General features: G+C 34.4%; 1 protein-coding gene, 1 long non-coding RNA gene and 2 other non-coding genes across 15 annotated transcripts in view; 3 read left to right on the plus strand and 1 right to left on the minus strand.

Moving 5' to 3' along the window:
- Nucleotides 1–23,151, minus strand: part of LOC144301763 (uncharacterized) — a 305,839-nt gene that overhangs the window by 134,045 nt on the left and 148,643 nt on the right. The gene's annotated exons all lie outside the window — the stretch shown is intronic.
- Nucleotides 1–23,151, plus strand: part of LOC144301762 (uncharacterized) — a 161,350-nt gene that overhangs the window by 68,519 nt on the left and 69,680 nt on the right. For 5 of the 12 annotated variants that reach the window (XR_013368561.1, XR_013368556.1, XR_013368555.1 and 2 more), the window contains one exon: nucleotides 13,822–13,946. The exons of 6 other annotated variants lie outside the window; for them this stretch is intronic. The gene's annotated coding sequence lies outside the window, so the exon portion shown is untranslated. The remainder of the gene's footprint in view (nucleotides 1–13,821; nucleotides 13,947–23,151) is intronic. One more of the 12 variants, XR_013368560.1, reaches the window with a different exon arrangement.
- On the plus strand, nucleotides 8,483–8,587 carry LOC144302111 (U6 spliceosomal RNA). The gene has a single exon (XR_013368987.1). It is a non-coding gene; the product is annotated as a U6 spliceosomal RNA (small nuclear RNA).
- On the plus strand, nucleotides 16,866–16,969 carry LOC144302126 (U6 spliceosomal RNA). The gene has a single exon (XR_013369000.1). It is a non-coding gene; the product is annotated as a U6 spliceosomal RNA (small nuclear RNA).

The following is a 23,151-nucleotide window of genomic DNA, read 5'->3' on the forward strand; positions in this document are numbered from 1 at the left end:
CATTATAAATATGTCCTATATATCCAGGAAAGTAGATCAAAGTGGGCATAATAAGGAGAGACATGGAAAAACTTATAAAAATTAAAGACCAAAACAATAAAGATAAAAAATGTGACAAAATACAAACTTTTTTTGAACACTTACCAAAATATTTCAGGCCATAAAACAAGTCTCAATGAAAATAAGTTTTTAAAACATAAAAACTTTGATGTCTGATGACAATTAGATTAGAAATCAATAACAGAAAAATATATGGAAAATCCAGAACTTTTTTTCAGAACTTTTTTTAAACAAAACAACATGCTTGTAAATAATTGACGTGTCAAAGAAGAAATAAAAAAGGAAATCATAATATATATGAACTAAATAAAAATGAAAACACAATATATCAAAATTTGTGCAAGTTAAACAGTTCATAAGGGGATAATTAAAGCTTTAAATACTTATGAAACAAAAACAGAAGGATCTGAAATATTCTAAACTTCCACAATAAGAAATTAAAGAAGAGCAAATAATATTCAAAGTAAGCAGAAGAAAGTAAATAAAGAGCATAAATCAGCAAAAGAATAAAATTACATATATATGTGTGTATATATAGACAGAGACAAAGAGGACAGGAAAAGAGAGTAAGATACAGAGAAAAAGAGAAACCAAGAGAAAAATCAATGAAAGCAAAAGCAGATTATTTGAGAAGATAAATAAAACTGATAAACTTTTGGTCAGAAAAATGAAAGAAGATACATATTACCAATATCATACAGGAAAAGGAGACTCACTACACATGCTACAGACATTAAAAGAATAATAACAGAAAAAAAAAAGAATAATAAAAGAATATTATTTTTTTTAAACTACAATTATTTCAATAATTTAAATGAAATGAATAAAATTCCTTTAAAAAAAACCACTAAAGCGGGATCCCTGGGTGGCACAGCGGTTTGGCGCCTGCCTTTGGCCCAGGGCGCGATCCTGGAGACCCGGGATCGAATCCCACGTCGGGCTCCCGGTGCATGGAGCCTGCTTCTCCCTCTGCCTGTGTCTCTGCCTCTCTCTCTCTCTCTGTGACTATCATAAATAAATAAAAATTAAAAAAATTAAAAAAAAAAAACTAAAGCTCATTCAAGAAGAAATAGACAAACAGAATAGCCCTATATCTATTTTATTTTATTTCATTTCATTTTATTTTATTTCATTTTACAGAGAAAGTATTCACATGCATGCACAATTGAGGGGGCAGAGGGAGAGAGAGAATCCCAAGCAGGCTTTAAGCCCAGTGGTAGAGCCTGAGGTGGGGCTCATGACCCTGAGATCTCACAACCTTGAAATCAGGACCCAAACTAAAATCAAGAGGAGGTTGCTTAACCAACTGAGCCCCTCAGGTGCCCCATATCTATTTAAAAACTAAATTTGTACTTAACAATTTTCCCAACAAGTAAACTCCAGGCAAAGTAAGACTTCACTGGTGAATTCTACCAAACATTTAAGAAAAAAAAATACCAATTGATTTTTTCAGCTCATTCTGAGGCCAGTGTTACTCTAACAAGATTCCAAAAAAAAATCAAAACAAAACTACATATTAATGATCCTCATGAACACAGATGAAAAATTCTTAATCTCACTTTATAAAATGGAATTTAACTATATATAAAAAGAATCATATGTCATGGTTAGATGGGGGACCTATCTCAGAAATGAAAGCTTTATTTAACATTTGAAAAATCAAACAATATAACTCACCATAATACAGAATTAAATAGAAACATCATATGGTATTCCCAATAGATGCAAAAAAATAATTTGGCAAAATTCAATATCCACTTATGATTGTAAAACTTAGTAAACTAGGAATAAAAGTTGTGGTAGACTGAATAACTATTTCCTAATCACTGCAACCTGTCAGTATTATTATATATGGCAAGAAGACTTTGAAGGTATGATTAGGTCAATGATCTCGAAACCAGATTATCTTGGATTACCTGCATGAGTCCTAAAACAACCATGAATGCCAAAATAAGAAGGTAGCAATGTGGAGATTCTAGTACAGAAGAAAAAAGGTTTTATGATGACCTCAGAATCTCAAGATTCTAAGACACAGGTTTTAGAAATAGAGGAAACAGCCATGAGCCAAAGAATGCAAAGAACGGAACTCTCTAGAAGCTGGAAAAGGCAAGAAAATGGATTCTCCCCTAGAGCCTCTGGACACTATGATACCTTGGTTTTGGTCCAGAGTAACTAATTTCAGACTTCTGGCCTTCATAACTGTTGGAAAATAAATTTGTGTTGCATAAGCCACCAAGTTTGTAATAATATGTTACAAGAGCCCTAAGAAACTAATAAGAAAGGAACTTCTACAACTAAATAAAAGGCATCTAAGAAAAATCAACAACTAACATCATACTTAATGAAAGACTGAATATTTTTCCCTTAAGATTGGAAACAAAACAAGGTTGTTCACTCTTACTGCTTCAGTGCAACATTATGCTATAGACACTAAATATAAGACTTCAGGATAGGAAGGAAAAAGGTAAAAACTATGATAGAAAAAGAAGTAACACTATTTACAAAAGTCAAGTGGGTTTAGATAGAAAATCTTAAAGAACTTTTAAAAAAGTACTATAATTAATATGTAAGTAAAGCAAAATCATAATCAATATTTAAAAGTTAAAATATATAACAAAAAAAATCCCAGAAAAAGAAATGGAAAAAAAATACCACTTAAAAGAGCATCAAAAATATTAAATTCTTAGAAATAAGTTTGATGAAGATGTAAACAATTTGTGCACTAAAATCTACAGAATATTTACAGAATTAAAGAAGACTTGCAAAAGTAGAGAGATAGAGCATGCTCAGATATCAGAAGATTAAATGAAAAGTGCAAATTCTTCTCCGACTGACCTGTTTAAAAAAATTCTTAGCTGAGGGGCAGCACAAAAACAGCCTGAAAGCTGGATTTGACATATGGGCTATAGTTCCCAAACTCTTGCTATAGATTCAATGAATCCCAGTGAAAATCCCAGCATGCTATACCATGGAAATTTATATGGAAAAACAAAAGTCCTCACATAGCTAAAGTCTGAAAAAGAACAAAGTAGAAAGACTTATAATACCTGATTTGAAGCTTATTTTCAGTCCCCAATAATCAAGTTAGTATGTATTTAGTAGAAAGCTAGATATATAGATCCTTGGAACTATAAAGGAAGTCCTCAACAAGACTCATGCACATATAGTCATTTGAATCAACAAAAATGGCAAGGCAATTCCACAGAGATCAGATAATCTTTTAAAAACAGTGCTGGAACAATTGGATATCCATGTGGAGTAAGAAAAAAAAAAAGCAAGAGCCCTTAGCTTGGGGAAAAAACTAAGAATAAGTCTTCGGTTAGGCAAAGATTCCTCAATAAAACACAAAAGTCATGGACTATTTAAAAAATCAATAAAATGCTAAATTTTATCAAAATGTAAAACCTATGTTCTTTGTAAGACACTCTTATGGAAATGGAAGGACAAGTCACAACCAGAGAAAATACATTTATTTGCAAAGCATATATCTGAAAAAGAACTTTCATCTAGAACAAAAATAAGCAAAACAAGTCCATTGGCTAAGTCTGATGTGCCATTTGTTTTAGTCAATAAAGTTTTATTGATACACAGCCATATTCATCCATTTAGGTCTCAAGTGCTGTTTTCATGATACAAGGCCAGAGTTGAAATTGTTGCAACAGAAATCACATGGCCCATAAAGCCTAAAATATTCACTTTCTGGCCCTTTAAAGAAAATGTTTACCAATCCCTGATTTAGAATGTGTAAAGAACTTGTACAGCATATCAAGACAAACTTCCAATTTTCAAAAATGATAAAACATTTGAATAGGAACTTCACAAATGAAGATATATGAATGGCAAGTAAATATGAAAACCTGCTCAACATCATTAATGATTAGAGAAATGCAAACTAAAACCATGATGAGATACTGTTACATAACAATTGGAATGGCTAAAATTAAAGACTGTTCATACCAACTAAACAAGTGGGGAAGGAGCAAATAGAATCCTCAAGCATTGCTAGTGGAAGTGTAAGATGATACCATCACCACTGATCATTTGATAATTTCATAAAAAGCTAAACATACACATGCTATACAACTCAGTCATTCTTCTCCTAAAGAAATAAAATATGTCCATTCAAAGACATGTCTGTGAATATCCATGACAGTTTAATGTTACAGCCCCAAACTAGAAATGACACAAATGTCTATCAGCAGCTGGACGGATAAACACAGGGCAGTACATACATTCAATGAAATACTACTCAGCAATAAAAAGTACGTGCTGCTCAATACATGCAACTCAATTATGAGACAAAAACCCAATTTTCAAAAATGGTGAATCTCATAATATTTATGCTGAGTGAAGGAAATGAAAGCAGCTAGATAATAAAAAGTACATATCATATTGTATTTTTAAATAAATTCTAGAAAATGGAAAATAATCTAAAATGACAGAAAGTAGATTAGTGGGCACACAGGCTATGGAGAGGGGAAATCAAGGAAAGATGACAAAGGGGCACGAAGAACTTTTGAGTGATAGAAATGTTCATGATTGTGGCTGTTTTAATGGTTTCTAGGTCATATATATGTCAAAACTCATCAAATTTTACACTTAAAAATGCCAGTTCGTTGTACATCAGTCTCAGCTCAATAAAGTCATACAAAAATGAAAATTTTTCTGGGATAGTATTTCCATAGCCACAATTTCTCCATAGATATTATTTTTGGAGTGTTACTTGTATGGGAAAAATAATTACAGTGACATTCAGCCTAGCTACTCAAATTGTTGTCTGAGGAGCAGCAGCTTTGGCACTGACTGAGCTTGTCAGAAATGCTGAGTTCTTTCACTAACCCAGCCGCCACCCCAGAGCTTTTGATCAGAATACACATTTTGAAAAAGTCTCCAGGCAACTTGCATGCAGTAAAGTTTAAGAAACACTGTACAAGAGACAACAGCTTTGGTTCAATTGAAAAGTAAAAATCAGTACTAATATTCCTCATCAGAGATGTTATTTAAAAGATTCCTTTTATCATGTTGTGGGTATTACCAGAGAATTCTAAAATACCTTTTGATTCTGATCCCACAGTCCCACGTCATTGCCTATTTTCTACTGGGGTTGCCACCACTTTTCACACATGTACTTTCCTCCAGTATCTCCCTCCCTTGCATTTTCCTCATATGTAGCATAATTGTTCAGGTTTGTTTTTGTTTTAAGTCAGCTCCATGCCTGGTGGAGCCCAAAGCAGGGCTTGAACTCATGACCCTGAGATCAAGACCTGGACTGATCAAGAGTCAGATCTTAACCAACTGAGCCACCAGAGCCCCATAAATGTTCATATTTTTAGAGGGAAGATTAAGTGTTTGTAATGTCTTTAAAATTATATTGTGCTCCTTTGCCTTCATTTCTATGCAGAACTCTTGAGCATTGAGGTAAACTGGGGCAAAGGGTGATTTCAGAGAGCTAGTCTCCTAACTTGAGTCAAAATCTCTGAAATGAACACTAGAAATTGAGAGAAATAAATGAGAAAAAAACTTAACCATGTAAGTAATTATCTACTTAATTCTTTAAAAAAACTTATAGTAAAATAAGTACAACCCAAAGAGATGAAATAGAAATAAAGATTTGAAAAGAAACTAATATAAAGCAAGTGTATTGAGAAAAGAACACACACTAAGGAAAATAGTACCTTACTTCATACAACTTTTGACAGATTTTAGTGTGCTTTCACATTCATTATTTCATTTAATCTTTTCTATAAATCTATGATATAAGAAGTCAACTGTTATTATCGCCATTTTCCAGTTATATTATTTATCCAGTCTTGCTCAGCTGGGGATTCAAATCCTGTTGTTCCAACTTCCAGCTTACCAGCCCACATTGTATGTATGAAATGTCCTTGCAGGAGACAGTAAAGATCTCTTTCAAGTTTCACATATAAGCGGTTCAATTAAAGACTAAAACAAACACTCTGGGGCATTTGCTCTCATGACAAGCCAAAGTCTGAAAGAGTTTGATATTAAAATCAAAATTGCCTTTGAGTTACAAAAGCACGTAAACACATCTTTATCTCCAAAACTCTGACTGTCTTTTTACCTAAAATGAAAAAGCAGGCAGTTAAAAAAAAAAAAAATCTGGGTAGGAGGAATTTTTTTTTTAATCTGGAGAGGTTTTTTTCCCCATAAAGTAGTTAATTCTAGTGAGTTCCAGATGTCGTATTTTAAAAGGCACTGTTCTCAGACCTTTCTATCACCCAAAGAAATCCTCCTTCTTTAGGTAAATTTACTATATTTCTACTACCTTTTATTCTGGAGTCAACCATCTACTGTATCCTTTTTTTCCCTTCTCTTAAATGACGGTTCTCCTTGATTTCTTTCTTATTAAAGGGCTTGACAGAGATAGATAAAAATGACACCTAGGAAAGAACATTTCTGCTCCTGGGAGTCATCAAGTTTCAAACTTAAACTTGGAAAATTATCTGAAGCAAGCCAAAATGAACACAGAGCAAGCACAAAGACAAATGTTCTTTTTTCTTCTTTTTTAGTTTGAGGGAAAGAGATTATTTTGTTTTGTTTTGTTTTGTTTTACATTTGGTCAGTTGGCACACTGCATAGTTAATTTGAGATTTTTTTCCCCCTTTCTCATTTCAGTTACTTTAGATGTGTCTTACATTAGCTTTTCTTTAAGTCTTGAAGGGAGTTGGCCTCCATTCCCCCAATTGGAACAATAGTTTCTCTCGGTTGACAGTGCCAGCTACATATATTATCTGTCCTGTTCCCAGCAGGAACATTCCAGTGACTGCTTAGAAAAATTAGTCACATGGATTTTTAGACTGGGGAGGGGTTGGCTAGCTTCAGTTGTCATCTTTGTGAGAAAATTGAACTGTTTCTTTTCATGTCTCCCATTTACCTATTTTAGACTTTTATAAATGCTACTACACCTTTTCTTCATGACAGTTAAGAATGAGCCCATCTTTGAAATCCTCCAAGAACTGGGGGCACATTTAGCCTGTTAATGCTTCTTTCTTGGCCCAATTCCACTTAGGCTAATTACATTCTGTTTAAAAAAAAACTCCTTGCATTTTCATTTGGAGATGAAAAAGATTGTTTTTCAACCTTCTCTTCTGAGCTTTAAAACTCTACCCTCAAAAGCCCAGCATGGATCCATCCAAAGTTGCCTAAGGACAATTCCCAGAGTGTGGGAGAATCCAAAAGTACACAGCCATTCCCAGAGGATAAAGTGGCCATCCTTGCACCCAGTCTTCAAAGAAAAATATATGATTATCTAGCTGCAGAAGGTTGCCCTTTGCTTTAAAAAGACATACTTCTTTATCAAGGGATAGTCATGACATACTTCAGGATCCACACCAAATACCATCCAAAAGAGACGGGAATTCCCTGGAAACACATTGTCTGTTCCTTTTTTGAAAATGAAAAGCACTGCAAAGTAATCCAAAAAGTCAAATTCTTATAGTTTCTAACCTCTTCTTTGATGCTACATGTTGCATGCTCCAAATATGTTTAGCATGCTACAGACATTCATTGAAATATATACCTCCCATGATGTCTCTTTTTTGCTACAATCTTTACAACAAGAGCTCTTCCCTTTTATTTCAATTGAATAAAGCAATGTGACATTTGCCCTTGTTATTTTAGCTTTATTTCAGAAATTTCTAAAACACTTGTCTCTGCAAGATTTCCTTGACATTAAGGCACAGGAAATTGCTCTAGGCTCTGCTGACTCAACATTTACACATTTTTCTTCTGATGAAATATTTGTTTGCTTTAAAACTAAATGATGTAATGCAACTAAAACAATATAGAATTATACTAATTATGGTCTAAGTTGACAGATTTAGATGGAATCATATTTTATGTCTGTTCTTGTAGTATATATAGTCATTATCTGTCAAGTATTCACATGCAGTTTGGGAATTTTCACAACCAACAAAGTCAGAACTCCAAACCAACAACCTAAAAAAGCGGGGGGGGGTAAACTTCAAAAGACTTACAGGTTTAGTTTATACAGTACCACCAAGAAGGGATCATGAACAAATTCATTTTGCTAGTCTTTGTGACTAGAAAGTTCCCACGATTAAGCACTGGGGAAGGGAAAGAGGATATATCTTTTTCTTTAATTTTATTGCATATTTTTAATTTAATGCCAATACAGTTAACATACAGTGGTATATTAGTTTCAGGTGTACAATATATGATTTAACAATTCTTTACAACATTCGGTACTCATCATGGCAGGGGTACCTCTTCATTTTAAGATTCATGAACAGTCTAAAAATAGGTTCATGGGAGGTTTACCCTTAGTGTCACACTTTCACATTTTCAATTACGAGTTTTGTATAAATGTAAAATCATGTTTGTTTATGTCTCATAAGTAGACTTAATAACAAGCTTTCTTATACAAAAAAAATTGCAAGTTGTGCTTACTTCGGCAGCACATATACTAAAATTGGAACAATACAGAGATTAGCATGGCCCCTGTGCAAAGGATGACATGCAAATTCATGAAGCCTTCCATATTTTTGAAACAACAAATATTGGCAAGGATGTGGAGAAAGAGGAACCCTCTTGCACTGTTGGTGGGAATGCAAGCTGGTGTAGTGTGGAAATTCCTCAAGAGGATAAAAATAGAGCTACCCTATGACCCAGCAATTGCACTACTGGGTATTTACCCCAAAGATACAGATGTAGATCTATATATCTATATCTATGTCTATGTCTATGTCTATATCTATATCTATATATACCCACAATGGAATATTAGTCAACAGAAGTGATGAATACCTACCATTTGCTTTGACAAATGGAGGGTATGGTGCTGAGTGAAATAAGTCAATCAGAGAAAGACAATTATTATATGGTTTCACTCATATGGAATATAAAAAAGTACTGAAAGGGACTATAAGAGAAAGTAGGGAAACTGAGTGGGGAAAAATTAGAGAGGAAGACAAACCATGAGAGGCTCCTAACTCTGGGAAACAAAGGGTTGCAGAAGGGGAGAAGGGTGGGGGGTGGGGTAACTGGGGGATGGGCACTAAGGAGGGCACTTGATGGAATGAGCACTGGGTGTTATATGTTAGCAAATTAAATGTAAATAAAATCAAAACAACTAAAAAAATCACAAGTTGCAAAAAAAATCTTGCTGAGCTCAATGAGAGGGTAGGAAAGTGCCTTCATCTATGGAACAGAATTCTGATAACAGAAGCACTGAAGAACAACATGTGAAGGAATATAAAGAAATGCAGCATGCTTAATAAGAGAGAAATTCCACTGAATCTTTATGGTTTCTCTTCACCACTAGTTCTAAGGCACTATTTGAACATGAAAGAATCCCAGATCCTTCAGATATATTTTCTTTTACTATCCAAATTATAGAATGTCATGGCTCTTTCAGTAGTTCTGTCCTACATTTTTAAGTTTCTAAGAATACATAAAGTGATAACTAGACTTCCTAATATAAAGTGCTAACCTCCCTCTGAGGGACCAGAATCTATATAAACCAGTTCTTAACATTTTCTCTTACTTTCTCTCTGAATCTCACTAAAGATATCCCAATGAGTGTCTAATAAGACTAAAGTTATATAGGCTCTTTAGTGATTTTCTTAGTTACTTTGACAAAAGATAAATTTTTTCTTTTCATACTAGAAAATTTGACGCAAGGAACTGATTTCCACTTCAACATGTAATAACAGTAGAAGAAGCTACAGGTCATTTGTTGAGCTTCTCAGCTGCTTAGAGCTCTTTAAAATGATGTAATTTTGATGGCAGCAACAACCCAAGGGGACAAAAGAAAATATTATAATGCCAATGACCTCTGCTGCTAGGGAAACATGAAAATTTAGGATTTAAAATGACAAAATGCTTTAACAATGTTATAGTCCCCCTATTCTTAATTTAGCTAACTTGCTCAATTTTAACTATCATTTAACTGATTCTATACAATAGCAAATGGAAATTTATACAGTACCATTTGGAATACACTATCTTTCATAAGTGACGTAATTATTCCAAATTCTAACTGTACAGCAAAGGATATACTTGCATGAATGTTGGCTTGAATGTTTTGGCTTCAATTTCAACTTTTGTAATAGCTGCAGCAAAATTTTCCTATCTAAATGTTTTTAAAGGCAGAATGTCTTCATAAATGAGCAAAGAGTTGGGTATCTAGATACTCCCTGGAAGCAAAACACAGACAAGTGTCCAAATGCAAGCTTTCTCATTTATATGTAATGGAGTTTGAATATAACACAGCTGTTTAGTTTTGAAAGATGTGGCTATAATTACTCTCGTTAGGGCTCTATCATTCTACCTGCATGGCATATAGCATCGTGGGCCAATTGTGGGAGAATATATGAAGGAAAGTTGATAAAGCAACCCTGATGTTCATATGGGTTGATGTGATTCAGCTGTTCCTGGCTCATAAAACCCAAGAATAAATGTATTGAGATGAGGATAGAAAATCATGGAGAACTCTTACCAATGTACAAGAGCTGTATACAAACCACAAGATTGATATTTTAGGCAAAGTGGCATCTTGAAGACTATATAGAAAAGAGAGAAAAAGGCATAGTCAAGTGATAAGTTCAAACAGAAAAAAAAATATATCAAGAAAAAAATGAATAAAAAATGCAGGTAAGGGAAGGTGCTAGCAGTAAAGCTTCCCAAAAAGTAGAGGTAGTAAAAGCCCACCTTAGAGCAGTCAGATGCACGTGGAAAAGTGGTATGAAAGCTAAATTAAACTATAATATAAATTAGTTCACAGAATTAGTCACTAATAATTTTCTTTACATGGAATTGGTGACAGTTTCTGTTCTCCTCCCACTTTGGAATGAGGGAAAGGGAAAACTAACATTTCCTGACGACATACTATGACCCTGGCAAAATGCCATATAGACAACATGCTGTCTTGTTCAATCCCATGAGGATGAAGGGTAATGATCCTTTGGAGTGGTCTGTTGAGGTGGAAGGTACACTGTGCAGAGATTCTCAAGAATGCCTAGACCCCATTAGAAATAAGAGGTGACTGATGACTGATCAGGATACGTCTAATATGATGGGTTAGAATGTCTGTTTCATTCCCTGAGTAAAATTAAAGGAGTACAATCTGAAAAATTCTACCTTTAGAAAGGAAAGCTGAAAACAGAAGTCTAATATAGACTTCAAAATGGTAAGAAAGGAAATGAGTTGGTATCTCTAGAACAGGTACGAAAACTATTAACAAAATAACAAAAAACTATAAAACTATAATTATAGCTTTCCAATGTTCCTGTGACCTATTTGTGTTTTCTCATCTACTTTTATGAAGTGATTTGCTTTAGAGTAAAAAAAGCCTTGTCCTTTAGATTATAAAATAGCCTAATGGTTGGAGAATTTGTGTCCAATTCAACTCAGGTTGGGGAAAGACATCCCCAAAAGCAACCAACGATACCACCAATGGACACTTTAGGTTTCGTTTGCTATAATGCGGGGATGGAAGTGGGAAGGAAAGGATGGAGGGAGAAAGGAAAGGGAGAGATGGAAGGAAAATCAAAAAGAATGGACCTGGGGTTTAAGACTTTGTCCAAGGTCTGAACAGAAAAATCTGTGAACTTTGTGGTAACCCATGAAGCTGACATCACACCTTATTTCTATTGAGAAAATTTAGACTCCTAGAAGTTTTGTCATCTGCCCAAGGTCACATACCTTGTAAATGGAGCTGGAATTCAAGAACAGTTGTGATTCACTCCAAAGCCCATAATCATGTTCCTTAATCACAATGACTGGCAGTTGAGAATTTTAAGCCAAGAGTGAGAAAATGGAGCCATAAGAAATAAAGAACAATAGGCATATGCAGCAAAAAGGTTACTTAACAGACATTGGTGTAATTACTTTGAGAGAGAAAAATATTACAGAATTTAATTAAAATATTATTGAATATGTATTAGTCCAATGAAGTACAGATTGTATAAGAATAAAATATCAGTGAAGCACCTTATTTCAATGAGAAAAAATTATGTGCATGAAATAAATAAGCAAATACTCTTGAGGAATAGGCTGGGAAGAACTAAATTTTGTTGTCACTGAGTGGGTTATGTATTACAGCCCATTTTTACTATATCTGAGCTTTCCTGGACATACTGTAGTTTGGGGAATACAAAAGAATACTGGACTAGGGTTCTGAGCCTTAGCTTTTATAAGATCTATAATTAATCACTTCAAGGAATGTCTGGCCTCGTTTTCTAACTTACAAAAATGAGGCACTTGGCTAGATTAGTGGTTATCATATTTTTTTTGTTATAGAACCCTTTTTTTCCAAATAAATTCTCCAGTTGATTTCAAATAAGTAATGCTGATAAAATTGCAGCATGACAAATACCAAAAAAATAAAGACTTTTTTCTTTGAGCTCTTAGATTTATGTTTTAGAAAAGGCCTAGCCTTAAAACATGTGGGAAAATGATACTAAAATGAAATATATTTCCGCATTTCACATATTGTATTCCAAACTGTCCTAGTTCTTGGAAGTAGTGTTTAAAAAGAATTCTCTGGCTAAAAATATCTTTGAGGGATGAACACTGCACTTCCCTTTTGGAGAGTTACGTGTATCATGTTAAGAAATCAGTAGAATTCTGCAGCAAAATAAATTTGTTTAATTTTGCTTATTCACATGCATCACAAATGACCTCAGGTCACTTTGTTTCGCCTGAAGTGAATGTTCCAGGGATCATGCTTTTTAATGTGGTTTATAAATTCATGAACTTCAAGGGCCCCAGTGTAAGCACACTGACCTACTCATAGGTTCTGAAATGGCACCTACTATACATAAGCACTCAATGAATATAATTTCTATGAATTTAAAGTTGAATTCCACAAAAACAGAGTTAACTGAGCACAAACCATGTCTTAAGATACCTTTTAAAGGAGGAAGGAAACTGCTGATGAGATATAAAGGATATTCAAAGCTCTTCAAGGAAAACAAGCCTGAGATGATGCAGATACACATCCAAAATAGGAAAATATCTTGAAAATTCTTCTACCTTCCCTTTTCTCCTTGGCTTAAACTTAATATTTTGTCCTATTGATCCATCTTCTGTACTTCTCAGCCTTTCTCTTAGTTAAGGTCAGAATAGAAAAAAAAAATCTAAAGAATGAAGTGCTAAATCTCAGTAAGTTACCATACCTCCACTCTGCTCCCCTCCTAGATCTGGTCATTCCCATTGCACTGTCCTTATCAGTTCTTATGCCAGATTCCATAAAAGCTCCTCCCATCCCAGAGTTAGTACCTTTTTTTTTTTTAAGGCTTTTTATTTATTTTATTCATGAGAGACACTTAGAGAGAGGCAGAGACATAAGCAGAGGGAGAAGGAGGCTCCCTGCAGTGAGCCTGATGCAGGACTCAAGCCCATGACCCCAGGATCACAACCGGAGCCAAAGGCAGATGCTCAACCACTCAGCCACCCAGGCATCCCCAGAGTTAGTGCCTTTGGTGACTCTGCAGCATGGCCTATGACTGGTTTTCCACCAAAATGTGGATTGATGTCCTTTAAGCCCTTTTTGTACAGAGATTACTTTCTACGATCCATATGTACCTCTAAAATCATTAAGTGAAAAAAAAAACTTAAAAAAATAAAATCACTAAGTGAAAGAAGGGTAATGTTGCTTTAAAAAAGGACAGTTATTGCCTTATTCCTACAAATGACAAAGAAATAATGAGAAAGAATTTTGTTTGTTTTAGAAAAGGAGATTAAAGAAAAAAAACCACTATTTTTCTTCTATGTTAGGCCATCATGAACAGAAACTTTACTTCTAAGCCATAGATGGTGCTGTGAAAGAAAGCAGATGAATAAAGAAAGACAGAAAGAAAGAACGAAAAGAAGAAATTAAAGTCAGAATCCAGTGCCAAAAAGTGAGTTTTCTCTCCAACACTTCAGCTACTTAAATCACTAAACTGGCCCTTAGTGATACTTAGAAAAATTAATTTAGAAAGATTTTCCTTTCTTCTTGCTAAAAGATAGGAGTGTCAGGGAGACTTCCATAATTCCATCACAGTAAAAGATGATGCAATATTGCCAACCCAAACTGAAAATGTAAGACTTTTCATAGAGACATTTAAGTATGCGTTGTTAAATTTCACAGCATTATTGACATAATACTTTTGGTATACAACATGATTGGTGAGCTAGCCTTAGGACTGAAACTCCAGCTGTGACATGATCCCTACCCTTTTGGAACATAACTTGTTCATGAAATGGAGATCGCTCTTATTTTCAGGAAAGTACTGAGGTTTCTCTAATCCAGAATAGTTTAAATATAAGGAAGTGTTCCAAAGGATAGCAATCAAAATGATGAATGAGTCAGATTATTTTATTCATGGAAATACAAATGAAGCATAAATTACCCAAGACAAATTTGCTAAGAAAAAAAAAATGGGGGAAATTGTGTGATGGTCTGCAGAATGTGAAAGGCACAGACCTCAAGGCTAGAAAAATAATTTAGTGTGATTCAAAGACTAGTAGTACAGATAATAAGAATGTTCAGAGTAAAACAGATGCTGCCTCCTCTGTTGAATAAGTAGCAAAGAAACTACACTAATTTGAACATGGTCTAGGAATCCAAACCAGGTAAAGACTTCAGAATAAATGCTAGTACTGTATTAATATTCTTGTCAAAGGAGATAATACAGCCTAATTAGGTTACCTAGATTATTTAGACATGTCATTTGACCCATTGGAGTCTTCTTTCATGAATATCAGACTCCACCAATGTGCTACCAACTCCCCACCACTGGAAAAGCCTATTAGAAACATCAATGTTTAGGTGGCAAGTTGCTTGTCTTTTTCTCTGGGCATCTAAAAAACAAGTAGATGCATGATAAGCAATTTAAAAATCACAATTAGTTTATTCCCCGTGGACAAATAAATAGCAACCCCACATAACCTTAACAGTCTCCAACATTGCCCAACAAAATTATAATATGAAAAATATATGTAATTTTAAATCTTGAAGTAGATACATTTAAAAAAACAAGTAAAATCAATTTATTAATATGTTTGATTTAATCCAATATATTGAAAATATAATTTCATCTTGTGGTACTAGTCACATTTCAGTCCTCAGTAAGCATATGTGGTCAGTATGCCTCAGCATACAGCACAAGTACTAAAAGAAAAGTAGAGGTATAAAACAAAGAAGAAAAAAATGTGCATTGGTCAATGAAGGGACATTCTTTTGGACCCAGGGTAATGAAAATTACGATTGTACTGAACACTACAAGTAACTTCACTGAGAAGGGGAAGGAGGACAATAGGCACTCTGCATGTGAAGTGAAAATATCATTAAAATAATAATTCATTTATGTAATTTGGAGAGGAGCTAATTTTTAAATAAAATTATTTTCTTTAAATCCCCATCAGTGATCAATCAAAAATATATCAAAACATAATTTTAAACATTTTTATAATTCGCAATTGCAATGATGTTAAGATATGATAAGAAAATAAAATATTATTATGAAAATTATTTTAAAATTGTCAAGGACAGCACTTATATTAAGCACTTAAAAACATTTCTAGGACAGTTGAGGATGCCTAGATTTAGACTACCATTGCAGATTATCATTCAGAAATATACCAACAATTTATTTTTTTATTCAATAAAAATTTCTTTAGTATTTATTCTATTCCAGAGCTGTCTTTTGGCCCTGAGGATACAATGCAAACAAAAACTGGTAAAATCCATGCTCCTCAGGATTAATTAGATACTTAATTCAATTTGTCTACCAAAGCTTTGTTAAACAGTTTTTAAAGAATTTCCTTTTTCCATCACCAACTAATACGATCTAGAATTTGTTCTCTTTAGGGAACATATTCATTGACTGTCAGCCTCAAGAAGTCTGGAACCTGTTTTATCTATCATCTAGTTCATTATATAGCAGAGTGACTTATAGATTATTTAATGAATTAATTGAATCAAATTGAAGTAAATCAAACTTAATTTAATTAGAAGGAATAAAATAAGTGTTACTGCACTGCTAAAAATCCTTACTCAAAAACCAGGAATATCTCCATTAAAAATACTGAAACCAAATGAAGATATTAATTACAAGAAAGGAAAACTTCAGACCAATATCTCTCATGAACATAGGTACAAAAATAATCAACACAATATTACCAAATCTAACATTATATAAAAAGAATTATATACCATGACCAAATGGGATTTATTCCAGGTATATAAGACTGGTTCAACAAATGTTAATCAGTTAGGGTTATCAATCATATAAATAGGCTACAAAAGAAAATTTACATTATCATAACAAATGATGTTTAAAAAAAATTGACACATCCTAACATCAAACACTAATTTGTGATAAAAACTCTAAGCAAATTAGGAATTAAGGGGAACTTCCTCAACTTGATAAAGAACATCTGTAAAGAACCGACAGCTAACATCATACTCAATGGTTAGAAACTGGATGCTTAGTAACACTGAAAACAAGGCAAATATATTCCCTCTCAAAACTCCTATTCAACATTATACTACAAGAGCTAACTCATTAATACCAAAAAAATGAAAATAAAGTGTATACAGTATTTGATGTAAAAAATAAAATTGTCCTTGTTTAGAGATGGCATGATTGTCTATGTAGGAAATCCCAAAGAATCATCAAAAAAACTCCTGGAATAAATAAGTGATCATAGCAGAAGTGCAAAATACAAGATTAATATACAAAAGTCAATTGCTTTCCTATATGCCAATGATGAAAAATTGGAATTGGAACTTAAAACACAATACTATTTACATTAAGACCAAAAACAATGCAATACTGTTCACTTTAGCAGCATATATACTAAAATTGGAATGATACAGAGATCAGGATGGCTCCTGTGCAAAGATGACATGCAAATTTGTGAAGTGTCCCATATAAAAAAAAAAGAACAAGAAAATAATATGATTAAGATATAAATTTTTAAAATGTATAGCATTTATATAGAAAAACTACAAAAATCTAATAAAAGAAATTTAGGAATACCTAAATAAGTGGAGAGATATTCCATGTTTATGGATAGGAAGACACAATATCGTTAAGATGCTAATTCTCCCCAACTTGATCTATAGTTTCAAGGTAATCCGAATCAAAATTCCAGAAAGTTATTTTGTGGCTATCAACAAAGTCATCCCCAAAGATTACTTGGGAAGATGAAAGACTCAGAATAGTCAACACTGTATTAAAGATGAAAAAGAAGTTAAAAATCTGAGACTGACTACAAGACAATATAAAGCTACAGTAACCAAAAGAGCATGGTTTTGGCAGAAGAACATACACATAAGAAAAAAAGAACATACACATAGATCAATGAAGCAAAATATAGGACCCAGAAATAAGCCCACACAAATAAAGGCTACTGATCTTTAACAAAGCAGAAAAGGCAATTAAATGGAAACAAGATAGTCTTTCAACAAATGATACTGGAATAACTGAATACCCAAATGCAAAATAAATTTAGATTTAAGACTTATACCTTTCAACAAACTAACTGAAATAGATCACAACCAAATGTAAAATGAAAAACTATAAAATTTCTAGAAGATAGTACAGGAGACAATCTAGGTGACTTTGGTTTAAGGATGAGTTTTTAGATGCAACACCGAAAACATGATGATCATAGAAAAAAGTTAGTAAGTTGGTCTTGTTAAAATTGAAAACATCTGCTCTGTGAGAGATAACCTTAAGAGAATGAAAAGACACATACAATGAGAAAATATTGCAAAACATATATTTGGCAAAAGATTTGTATTTAACATATGCAAATAATTCTTAAAGCTCAATAATAAGAAAATAACTCAATAAAAATGGTAAAGCAATCTGAACATACACTTCATCAAAGAAAATACAGATGGCAAATAAGTATATGAAAAATGCTCAACATCATTTTTCATTAGGGAGCTTCAAATTAAAACAACGAGATATCATTATTAGAATGACTGAAATAAAAAAAAGCTGACAACAACAAATGCTGACAACCAAGCTCAGCAACAGGAACTCCTATTCATTGCTAGTAGAAAGATAAGAAGGTACAGCCACTTTGGAAGACAGTTTGGTACTATCTTACAAAGCAAAACATAGTATTATCATATATTTCAGCAATCGTGCTCTTAGGTATTTACCTAATTGAGAAGAAAACATGTACATAAAAGCATCTGCACTCAAATGTTTATAGTTGCTTTATTTATAATTACCCCAAATTGGAAGCAACCAAGATCTCTTCAACAAATTAATAAACAAACTGTAGTCCATCCAAGCAATGGAATATTATTCAAGGATTTTTAAAAATGGCCTATCAAGCCACAAAAAGACATGGAGGAACTTTAAATATTACAAGTGAAAGAAGTTATCCTGAATAATGCTACATAGTTCATGACTCCAATTACAGCACATTCTGGAAAAGACAAAACTAGAGTAAGAGATTATAAAAAAAAAAAATCAATGGTTGCCAGGGCTCAGGGTGAGGTACATGAAAGGAATGAAGAGATGAAACAGAGTGCTCAAATTTTTAAAAATTTTATTTAAAATGCTGAAGAAGGTCAAAGTGACACAGGAGTCCACGAAAAGACCTCCCAAAGGTCAAAGCTGGAACAGCTGGAGCAACAAAATAAAGTAGTCCTGGATCATAACTCAAAGGTTAAAATAAGTATCCATGAGTCCATACTGATATAAATAAATTATTAAATAAATTAACAAATGAGAAAGAAGAGACAAATCTCCCATGCAGAAGAATTCCACAGAAATTAATTAGATATACCATCCTGACAGTTGAGGAAAATAACTCCTCATCCTTAAGTGTGAGCTGCACATGATGACTTCATTCCAAAGAGTGTAGTATGAAAATAGGTGGGAGAAAGTAACAGTGAAGAAACCTAAATAACATTACTTTTGCCTGTTGACCAAGGTCAACGTCAATGGTCATAGATCATGCAGATTGTATGTGCCCTTGATATGAGATGATAAAAATGACACTCTTTACCCCTGTGACCTTCTTCCCCAAAACACATAACTCCCATCTAATAAGAAAAACATCCAATTCCAGTAGATGGTCATCACACTCCCCAAAACTGTAAAGGTTATGAAAAACAAGAAAAGTCTTAGAAATTATCAAAACCTAGAGGGGACTAAGGAGACATGATCCCAGAACAGAAAAGAGGCATTAGGTTAAACCTACAGAAGTCTGAATAAATTATGGACTTTGTTAATAATAATGTACCAATGTTGGTTCATTAATTGTAACAAATTGACTATGCTAATGTAAGATATTAACCATAAGGGAAACTGTGTGGAATTGGGGGTGGTAAAAATATGTATGGGAACTCTCTGTAAGATCAATATTTCATAAAACTGAATCTTTTCTAAAAATAGTCAATTAATTAAGTCAATTAATATTCTAACCTATTGGCACACCATTAAATACAAGTAAGATTAATTTTTGAAACATTACTAATAACCAGACTATGGGCCTTATCAATGCCCACTAAAATCAGTGCCAGAAGATCCAGTCTGAAGAAACTTGCCATCCTTACTCATTTATGAAAATTATAATACTATAATTATCTTTGAAACCAGTTCTTTTTTTTTTTTTTTGAGTCCTTTTTTTTTTTTATTGGTGTTCAATTTACTAACATACAGAATAACACCCAGTGCCCGTCACCCATTCACTCCCACCCCCCGCCCTCCTCCCCTTCTACCACCCCTAGTTCCTTTCCCAGAGTTAGCAGTCTTTACGTTCTGTCTACCTTTCTGGCATTTCCCACACATTTCTTCTCCCTTCCACTATTATTTATATTCCCCAAATGAATGAGAACATATAATGTTTGTCCTTCTCCGACTGACTTACTTCACTCAGCATAATACCCTCCAGTTCCATCCACGTTGAAGCAAATGGTGGGTATTTGTCATTTCTAATAGCTGAGTAATATTCCATTGTATACATAAACCACATCTTCTTTATCCATTCATCTTTCGTTGGACACCGAGGCTCCTTCCACAGTTTGGCTATCGTGGCCATTGCTGCTAGAAACATCGGGGTGCAGGTGTCCCGGCGTTTCATTGCATTTGTATCTTTGGGGTAAATCCCCAACAGTGCAATTGCTGGGTCGTAGGGCAGGTATATTTTTAACTGTTTGAGGAACCTCCACACAGTTTTCCAGAGTGGCTGCACCAGTTCACATCCCCACCAACAGTGTAAGAGGGTTCCCTTTTCTCCGCATCCTCTCCAACATTTGTTGTTTCCTGCCTTGTTAATTTTCCCCATTCTCACTGGTGTGAGGTGGTATCTCATTGTGGTTTTGATTTGTATTTCCCTATGGCAAGTGATGCAGAGCATTTTCTCATATGCATGTTGGCCATGTCTATGTCTTCCTCTGTGAGATTTCTCTTCATGTCTTTTGCCCATTTCATGATTGGATTGTTTGTTTCTTTGGTGTTGAGTTTAATAAGTTCTTTATAGATCTTGGAAACTAGCCCTTTATCTGATATGTCATTTGCAAATATCTTCTCCCATTCTGTAGGTTGTCTTTGAGTTTTGTTGACTGTATCCTTTGCTGTGCAAAAGCTTCTTATCTTGATGAAGTCCCAATAGTTCATTTTTGCTTTTGTTTCTTTTGCCTTCGTGGATGTATCTTGCAAGAAGTTACTATGGCCGAGTTCAAAAAGGGTGTTGCCTGTGTTCTTCTCTAGGATTTTGATGGAATCTTGTCTCACATTTAGATCTTTCATCCATTTTGAGTTTATCTTTGTGTATGGTGAAAGAGAGTGGTCTAGTTTCATTCTTCTGCATGTGGATGTCCAATTTTCCCAGCACCATTTATTGAAGAGACTGTCTTTCTTCCAATGGATAGTCTTTCCTCCTTTATCGAATATTAGTTGCCCATAAAGTTCAGGGTCCACTTCTGGATTCTCTATTCTGTTCCACTGATCTATGTGTCTGTTTTTGTGCCAGTACCACACTGTCTTGATGACCACAGCTTTGTAGTACAACCTGAAATCTGGCATTGTGATGCCCCCAGATATGGTTTTCTTTTTTAAAATTCCCCTGGCTATTCGGGGTCTTTTCTGATTCCACACAAATCTTAAAATAATTTGTTCTAACTCTCTGAAGAAAGTCCATGGTATTTTGATAGGGATTGCATTAAACGTGTATATTGCCCTGGGTAACATTGACATTTTCACAATATTAATTCTGCCAATCCATGAGCATGCAATATTTTTCCATCTCTTTGTGTCTTCCTCAATTTCTTTCAGAAGTGTTCTATAGTTTTGAGGGTATAGATCCTTTACATCTTTGGTGAGGTTTATTCCTAGGTATCTTATGCTTTTGGGTGCAATTGTAAATGGGATTGACTCCTTAATTTCTCTTTCTTCAGTCTCATTGTTAGTGTATAGAAATGCCACTGACTTCTGGGCATTGATTTTGTATCCTGCCACGCTACCGAATTGCTGTATGAGTTCTAGCAATCTTGGGGTGGAGACTTTTGGGTTTTCTATGTAGAGTATCATGTCATCGGCGAAGAGGGAGAGTTTGACTTCTTCTTTGCCAATTTGAATGCCTTTAATGTCTTTTTGTTGTCTGATTGCTGAGGCTAGGACTTCCAGTACTATGTTGAATAGCAGTGGTGAGAGTGGACATCCCTGTCTTGTTCCTGATCTTAGGGGAAAGGCTCCCAGTGCTTCCCCATTGAGAATGATATTTGCTGTGGGCTTTTCATAGATGGCTTTTAAGATGTCGAGGAATGTTCCCTCTATCCCTACAGTCTGAAGAGTTTTGATCAGGAATGGATGCTGTATTTTGTCAAATGCTTTCTCTGCATCCAATGAGAGGATCATATGGTTCTTGGTTTTTCTCTTGCTGATATGATGAATCACATTGATTGTTTTACCGGTGTTGAACCAGCCTTGTGTCCCAGGGATAAATCCTACTTGGTCATGGTGAATAATTTTCTTAATGTACTGTTGGATCCTATTGGCCAGTATCTTGTTGAGAATTTTTGCATCCATGTTCATCAGGGATATTGGTCTGTAATTCTCCTTTTTGGCGGGGTCTTTGTCTGGCTTTGGAATTAAGGTGATGCTGGCTTCATAGAACGAATTTGGAAGTACTCCATCTCTTTCTATCTTTCCAAACAGCTTTAGGAGAATAGGTATGATTTCTTCTTTAAACGTTTGATAGAATTTCCCTGGGAAGCCATCTGGCCCTGGACTCTTGTGTCTTGGGAGGTTTTTGATGACTGCTTCAATTTCCTCCCTGGTTATTGGCCTGTTCAGGTTTTCTATTTCTTCCTGTTCCAGTTTTGGTAGTTTGTGGCTTTCCAGGAATGCGTCCATTTCTTCTAGATTGCCTAATTTATTGGCGTATAGCTGTTCATAATATGTTTTTAAAATCGTTTGTATTTCCTTGGTGTTGGTAGTGATCTCTCCTTTCTCATTCATGATTTTATTAATTTGAGTCTTCTCTCTCTTCTTTTTAATAAGGCTGGCTAATGGTTTATCTATCTTATTAATTCTTTCAAAGAACCAACTCCTGGTTCTGTTGATCTGTTCCACAGTTCTTCTGGTCTCGATTTCGTTGAGTTCTGCTCGAATCTTTATTAACTCCCTTCTTCTCTTGGGTGTAGGATCTATTTGCTGTTTTTTCTCTAGCTCCTTTATGTGTAAGGTCAGCTTTTGTATTTGAGTTCTTTCCAGTTTTTGAATGGATGCTTGTATTGCGATGTATTTCCCCCTTAGGACTGCTTTTGCTGCATCCCAAAGATTTTGAACGGTTGTATCTTCATTCTCATTAGTTTCCATGAATCTTTTTAATTCTTCCTTAATTTCCTGGTTGACCCTTTTATCTTTTAGCAGGATGGTCCTTAACCTCCATGTGTTTGAGGTCCTTCCAAACTTCTTGTTGTGATTTAGTTCTAATTTCAAGGCATTATGGTCCGAGAATATGCAGGGGACAATCCCAATCTTTTGGTATCGGTTCAGACCCGATTTGTGACCCAATATGTGGTCTATTCTGGAGAAAGTTCCATGTGCGCTTGAGAAGAATGTGTATTCAGTTGAGTTTGGATGTAAA

This window comes from Canis aureus, chromosome 30, assembly GCF_053574225.1.
Source record: "Canis aureus isolate CA01 chromosome 30, VMU_Caureus_v.1.0, whole genome shotgun sequence".
NCBI lineage: Eukaryota > Metazoa > Chordata > Mammalia > Carnivora > Canidae > Canis > Canis aureus.